Source organism: Carlito syrichta, unplaced genomic scaffold (genome assembly GCF_000164805.1).
Source record: "Carlito syrichta isolate Samal-C Ts95f unplaced genomic scaffold, Tarsius_syrichta-2.0.1 Scaffold302276, whole genome shotgun sequence".
Classification (NCBI taxonomy): domain Eukaryota; kingdom Metazoa; phylum Chordata; class Mammalia; order Primates; family Tarsiidae; genus Carlito; species Carlito syrichta.
This window is the reverse complement of record NW_007246372.1, coordinates 405,601-413,010: the sequence shown is the minus strand read 5'-3', so window position 1 is coordinate 413,010 and position 7,410 is coordinate 405,601.

Here is a 7,410-nt window from a genome sequence, read left to right as displayed (position 1 = left end):
GGAGCCGGGGGCCCGGGCGGGTGCGCCCGGCCGCCCAGTGAGCGCCCGGGCGGCGCGGCCCGGGCCGAAACAGCCACGCTGAACCTGAGGAGGACAGGGACAAGGTACGTCCCGGGGTCCAGCACCCACCGCCAGCTTGCGCTCTGCCTCAGTCTACCTCTTGGGAACTCTGCCCACACTTTTCTAACCCCTAAACCGGGACCGCGTGTGCGTGCCTAGGGAAATGGGAATACCTGCCACCACCTCTCCCGTGGCTAGGTGCCCCAGCCCATTGCCAGAGGGCGACCCAACTGGGGCCAGAGAGGACACGGGTTGGTGCTTTCCTTGCCCTTGGTTTTTTTCCCTCCCCCACTCCCCCCTTCCAGAGCTTCCCCAGTCCCTGAAGGTGGGGTGGGTGGGGCAGGAGAAGGCGGGCTGCTGGGACTGGGCTGGAGGCAAGGGCGTTAATGATTAATCTTGGACACAGTGGCCTGAGCCCTAGGGGAGGAGGGGCAAGGATCTCCCCTCTCCCCATCAGGCTCCAGAAGGGGGCGTCAGAGCAAGGACTGAGGGCTGTGGCAAAGGATGGTGCCCTTCTACTTGGGGACACCCTTACCTGTACCCCAGAGGGAAGCAAAGCCACCAAGGGGAGGCTAGGGATCAGGGCACAAGGGAGTGGAACAAATCCTGATATACTGGAAGGATCCCGTAGGACATTCCACGTGCCTGTTTCCTGAGCCAGTGTCCAAGAAGGAGGTTCAACTTGGTCTGCCCCCTCGGTGTCAGCCCATCACTTTGGTAACAGCACAGAGCACAGTACAGACTGTGATGCCTTCCCATTGGGGGCCACTTGCCCCAGCTGCCAGGAGCAGGAGAAGTGATGGATGCACATCTGGCTTCTGTAACCTACACCCAGGGGAGGGAAAGAGGGTAGCAGGCCTGACACCTGATCCTGGGGTTGCCGTGGTGACAGGTACAGTGGAAAACTCCAGAGGGGAGAGAGGTGAGGAGGACTGTCTAGTCCAGTCGGGAGAATCCAATCTCTTCCTTTACTGAGGGATGACCTAAGGCCCAGAGAGAGTGAAGCTTGTCCAGGGCCACACAAGAGGCATAGGAGGACTGTCCCAGACCGGAGCAGCCTCTATGCTGCACTGAACCTTGCCCTGTGAAGGAGACATTGCTACTTATACCCACTATCCAGAAGGGGAAACCAAGGCTCAGGGAGATTCTGTGACTTCACCAAGGTCACATAGTTCGGGAGTGGCTGTGTTAACTCCAAATCACAGGAGTCTTGCCCCAGCCCCTACCTACCACTACTCAGGACTTCTCTGCCCCTCTGGGGTCCTTGCCTCTTTGATCTGCCTGGGCTGCCCCAAACCCTGAGCTCAAGACCCCTCCCCTCTGGCCTCCCTGGCTCCCAGCTCCGCCTGACACTCGGGGGGTGGACAGGCTGCTACCCCGGGAGCAGAGACAACGAAGCCCTGTTCCCAGCTGCCACCTCAGCCTGCTTCATTCCCTGCTTCTCACTCAGGCGGGGCCCTTCCTGGAGAAGCTTCCTGTGGACAAAGAATGCCAGCATCCCAGGCAGCCCCTTCCCATAATGGATCCAATGCCCTCCTGTCAAGGGAGGAGTGTGTCCCCTTGGCCCCTCCCACTGGGCTCTGAGGGACTGGGTGTGTCACCCAGCAAAAGAGGCGATGATTAACCTGGGAGAACGATGCACAGATGGAGGAATTCTGGGCATGGCAGCAGGCTTATGAAGGGCTTGCTTCGCTCTGATGGGATGAGGCATGTGGACAACCCCTTTTGGGAATCCCGGAGCACTCCAGACAGGGCAGGGCAGGACAGAGCAGAGGAGCCCATTGGGCTGGGGACCACTGGAGTTGCCAGGTGAGGGGTGATGGCGGGAGGAAGTGGGGGTTCCAGGGGATACCTGCTTTTCCACCTGGTAGTTCCAGAGATATGGGATGGCTTGGGTATCCTCAGATCTGGCCCCAGCAGAGAGCCGACTTGCTGTGAACCCTGGGCGGTCCTTGGATGGGGAGGGTGGCCTTCCAGGAGCCTACAATGACAGATCCTGCTTCCCCTGCCAGGTGGGATCATGTAATTAGAGATGCTAACACTGAGTGTGGCATCACAGTGAGGGCATCGTCGTAGCTCCATTCTGTAGGAAACTAAGTCTCGGAGAAGGGAAGTCACTTGTCCAAGGTCACCTAGCTGAGGCATGGTGGGCTCGGGATTCGTAACTAGGGCATCTGGGAGTCTCTAGGGGTGGAGAGGTGGGAGTGTGTATCCAGGGCATTATGTGTAGCAAGTGCTCAGTATCTTTTTAAAAACCTTTGTATTACATATTTTTATGCAAACAAGTGCATAGTAATCCTTTAGAAATATTTCAGGCTACATGCAGTGGTGCATGCCTGTAGTCCCAGCTAACTCAGGAGGCTTAGGCAGGAGGATCACTTGAGGCCAGGAGTTTGAGGCTCTAGGGTGCTGTGATCATGCCTGTGAATAGCCACTGTACTCCAGCTTGGACAACATAGTGATCGCGAGACCCTGTCTCTACAAATGACAAAAGAAAACATTATTTCAGGCACATTATAAAGTACAGATATGTAGGGTATCACCAACTCCTACATGCTTACCCCTGGGGGTTCTCAGCATTTGCAGGGTTAATGAAGAAGTGATGGACTTCTTGGTCAACCTGTGATTTGCCACTTCCCAGTTAGAGCTACTTTGGGTGGGGCTACTCAGGTCTGCTCTCAGGAAGGAGGGCGATTTTACCCAGAGAGGGTGGTATAGCAGGAAGAACTATGGGTTTCCTCTTAGTACTGTCTTTGCCATTCAGACCTCCCACCAGTTGCTGAGCTTCAGTTTGCCCACCTGTTACATGAGTTGCTAGAGGATACAGGGTTTGTCAAGGTCGTAGGTGTGGCTGCCCTTTGAAACAGCAGAGACAGGTGACCCTGCAAGATCTAAGCACTTTCTGAATCATCAATGAACATTACCCTCTCTCAACTGCCAGGTCTGGTACCACCTGGCATCCACACTTCCTGCCAAGGGGACAGTAGGAACCAGATGTTAGAACTGACAGTTTGGAAGTGGTCCTGCAAGCCAGCAAGTAGGGGTCCAGCTGAAATGCCCCACTGGGTACCCTTCCTCATCTCTGCTCCAGTATTCAACTCCAGAGGGGCTCAGAGTGAGGATGCTCCCAGATCCTTGCAAGTCGCTTCCCCAGTGTCCCTGGAGGGAGGGCCAACCTCTCCCATTCTCCCCTTTGGCTGTGCCACCCACACTTGCTGGCTCCTTCTCTGTCCCAGGCTCCTGCTGTCCCTTCCCCTTAGGATACTGAAGTTCAGAGAGGGCAGTGTGTCTGCCTTGGCCACACAGTGTAAAGGAGCATGACTCAGACTAGCCACTTTTTCCTCTTCCAGCCAGGCTGTAATTTTTCAAAATGGAAATACCTTTATTTTTAATTTTTATTTTTTCCAAAGTAATATAGGCTCTTTCATTAAGAGAAAAGTGTGTGTGTGTATATACAGAAAGTACAAATGTATATACATTTTAAAAACAAAAAATCTGTATTGCAATTGTAATAATAAGATGAATACAAGTTACACTTGACTTTTGCAATTATAAGAGGTGCTCAGAGTGGTTACTGTCAGCGTCCAGACACTTCTGATTATGGCGGACATCTCTTAAAATGAGTATACATTTTTTGGGCACCTTCCTATAAATATATATATATTTACCACAGAATCAAAATGTGCTACAGAAAATAAATGACCCCATTCCTCAGGTAACTACAGTTTACATTTGCAGTTAGGTACCTTTTCAGACCCTTATACACATGTACAAACATCACTTTTCTCTATATGAATAAGTTTATTTTGTATACAATGTGTTTCAGGCTTAATATTAGGCAACCCTTTTTAACCTTTCTGAGCCTCAGTTTCCTCATCTTTAAAGTGGAGGTAAAAGCCCATCTCAGATCTCTTGTTAGATTGTCTTCTTTGAGCACATTCCCACAGGTGGAATTGCTAGGTCTGAGACTGAGCATTGTTAGGACTGTGAAAGTTGCTGTCAGATCTGCACTATGAGCACGGTAGGGAGGGTCTTTTTGCTCCACTCCTCAGTCCTCCTCTTGTGTTCCCACTGGGACTCCTCTCCAGCTACAAGAAGCCCTGGGACACCCTCACCCCACTACATTCTCTGCCAGAGCCCTGCTCCTGTGAGTGCACATGCACAGACAGCATGGATGCGTGTCTGTTGGGGAATGGTTTATGAGGGAATGGCAGTGCTGTAGAATAGGATGCAACCAGCGGCTTTGGAGGTCCTTGCTGCCCTCTTGATCTTGCGGGGGGCTCTTCCTCATGCCACTCCCATAAGTACAGCTTCCTCTCACCTTCCCTGGTGACTCCATCTACTCCTATGGCCTCACTTCCCACTTATGTGCCCAGAACCTCCCTCCTGTGCTTCAGGCGGGGAGTCCTACTCTCTTTGAACATTGCATGAGCACTTGACACATACCTCAGACCCAGCATGTCCTACCCAGAACCTGACATCGCCCATTCCACCCCAGCCCCTCTCCTGGCTCTCCCAGCTTCCCCCCACTCAAGGACTAGCTCCGTTCCTGCCAGTCAGTCCCCGACAGAAGCTCTTCCTCCCCACCTTCACTCCCAGTCGTCCTCCAAATGCTGCCTCCAGTGCATCCTCAGCCTCGTCTTTGCCCCATGTCACCTCCTACCTGGACAGTTGGAGCAGCTACCATTGAGGTCTGCCTGCTTCCCCACTCCCTCCCACCCCAATGGCTCATTTTCCACCCAGCAGCCTGCCGGGAATCCCATCTGCTCACTCCTCTGCTGAAGACCTACGCAAGGCTCGCCATCACCCACAGGATCCAGGCCAGGCTTCTTAGCCTGCTTCCTGAGACACCGCATGTCCCTCTTACCCCAACCCTCCTTTCTGGCTGTGCCTCTGGTCTCTCTCCTGCCCTCCCAGCCTCTGTCATATACACATACTGGACCCTCCAGCCAGGCTGAATGTTTGTTATTTTCTCAATCTCCCTGGGCCTTTCCACGCACTTTTCTATCTGCCTGACTCATTCCAAGGTGATAGGCATATTAGTTAATGCTGGGTGCTGTAACAGACAAGCTCCAATGATCTAAAAGGCTTAACACAGTAGCAGGTTAGTTCTCATCTTCTTGAAATCCAGTGGGTGTTTGGTGGGCAAGGAGATCCAGGCTCCTCTCATTTCATGGCTCTGCCTGCTGCCAGATGGGAAATGCAAATGAGAAAGGGGACCACAAAGAAGGTCCACCCACTTAACCTCACCAGCTATCATTTTGTTCACATCCTATTGGCTAGAATCCAGTCACATGAGGGCACTAATCTCAAGGGAGTATGGGAAATGTAGTCTAGCTGTATGACCATGGAGATAAGGGAACTGCTTATGTAAACTGGAGAACACACAACAGCCACAACAGTTTCTGCCCCAATCCCTGCCCCAGGAAACCTCCCTGACGTGACTGCCCCTCCCTCCGGCTGGATCAGTTGTTTTCTTCATGCTCCTGCAAGCTCCAATATGCCTCCCCTCCATCACCATCTTTACCTCACTGCTATCTGCTCCTCTGTCTCCCTTAAGATAGTGAGCCCCAAGCTCCCTGCACCAGGTATTACATACTCTGGTGCTAGAGTGCAGGCCCTTGGTAAATACCTGTGGGACGGATCAATTCAAAACTCATGATCACAAAAAGATGTCCACAGTTTATTGATAAATGGGACAAAAGCAGGATAAAAACAAAATATGTCCCCTCTAAAAGACACCTCCCATCATCTATAAGATATATAGACAGAAAATGCATAAAAAGGAGGCTTGGACCAAAGCCTTAGTGAGGTTGGGGCTCCTTTAATCATCTTTATACATTTCAGTATTGTCTGAATTTCTTTCAGTGAACCTTTATTGCTTTTCTTCTTCTTCTTCTTCTTCTTCTTCTTCTTATTATTATTATTATTACTATTATTACTATTATTATTTTAGAGACAAGGTCCCTCCTGTCATGGAGTGCAGTGGCACAATCATAGCTCACTGCAGCCTCAGCCTGGGCTCAAGCAATCCTCCTAAGTAGCTAGGATTACGGGTGTGCACCACCACACCTGGCTAATTTTTTAATTTTTTTAGGAGATGGAGGTCTCACTATGTTGCCCAGGCTGGTATTTTTATTATTAAAAAAGAATTCCAGAGGCAAAGGGGAAACCAGCTAAATGGTATCACTGATACTCTGGAAAGAGACTCCTCTGGCAGGGTTGGAGGCGCGGGTCTGCCATCAGCGGTCCCTACTCTGGAAATCTGCTTCACTTGGCAGGTTACCTGCCTTCTTATCTTGTCCACAACTTCACCTCTTGATCAGATCCACTCTCACATGGCTGTGGTCCTCACCTTTCCTCTATAAAATGAAGGTGATTACAGGATGATAATGGCAAGGATCATAGGGTGCATGATGCTTGAGAAATCCCAAGCACAGGACCAGAGCCTGTTCAGTTCAGAGTCCACATTCATAAACCGCAGTCCCTGCTGTTTGATGCCAGCTCTGCCCTGCCTCACCCTCATAAAGCTGTCTTCAAGCTAGCTCCGTCCAGAAGGCAGAATGTCTAATGGGATGTTAGGGCCGTAAAACAACTCCATACTATGTCCCAAACCTAGCTCCAGTGCTTGGAGGGATGGGAATGCTGGGTCTCCCTGGAGGCCATTTAAGCTCTGGTATTTTGTGGGTGCTTGGAGGCTGCTCCCAGGCTGGGTGGGGCTATGGGAGAAAGGGGGACTCAGAGCAAGTGTCAGATGCCTGCTGTTCCTGGGAGGAACTGGCAGCCGTTTAACCTATAAAAGTACTCAGTGTGGGGTGAATGACTGTCACAATGATTACTTTTTTTTTTTTTTTGAGTCAGAGCCTCACTCTGTCACCCGGGCTGGAGTGCAGTGGCACACTCACAGCCACCGCGGCCTCGACCTGCTGGGCTCAGGTGATCCTTCTGCATCAGCCTTCTAAGCAGCTGGAACTACAGACGTGTGCCACCACACCCGGCTAATTTTTTGATTTACACAGTGATTACTTGATGGTGACACCTGGGTCTCTAGATGGTTCCTGCCTGGCCCATGATGGGGCTGTAGGTATCAGTGCTGAAGGGAGGATGGAGGAGGCCTTCCCAGGCACAAGGAGACCCTGTGTCCACAGACAAAGCTGAGAAAACAGACCTGAACTGGTGCCAGGGCCTTGAGAAGGACCAGCACCTCTGACCAGCCCAAATCCCGCAAAGCTGGTCCAGGATGTCTTTGTGTCACAGGCAGGGGCTGCCCAGCATGGATCCTGTGCCTTCTCTGATGAAGGACTTGGAGCTCAGAGAGCAAAGCCTTGCTAGACTTACCTTCCCAACTGT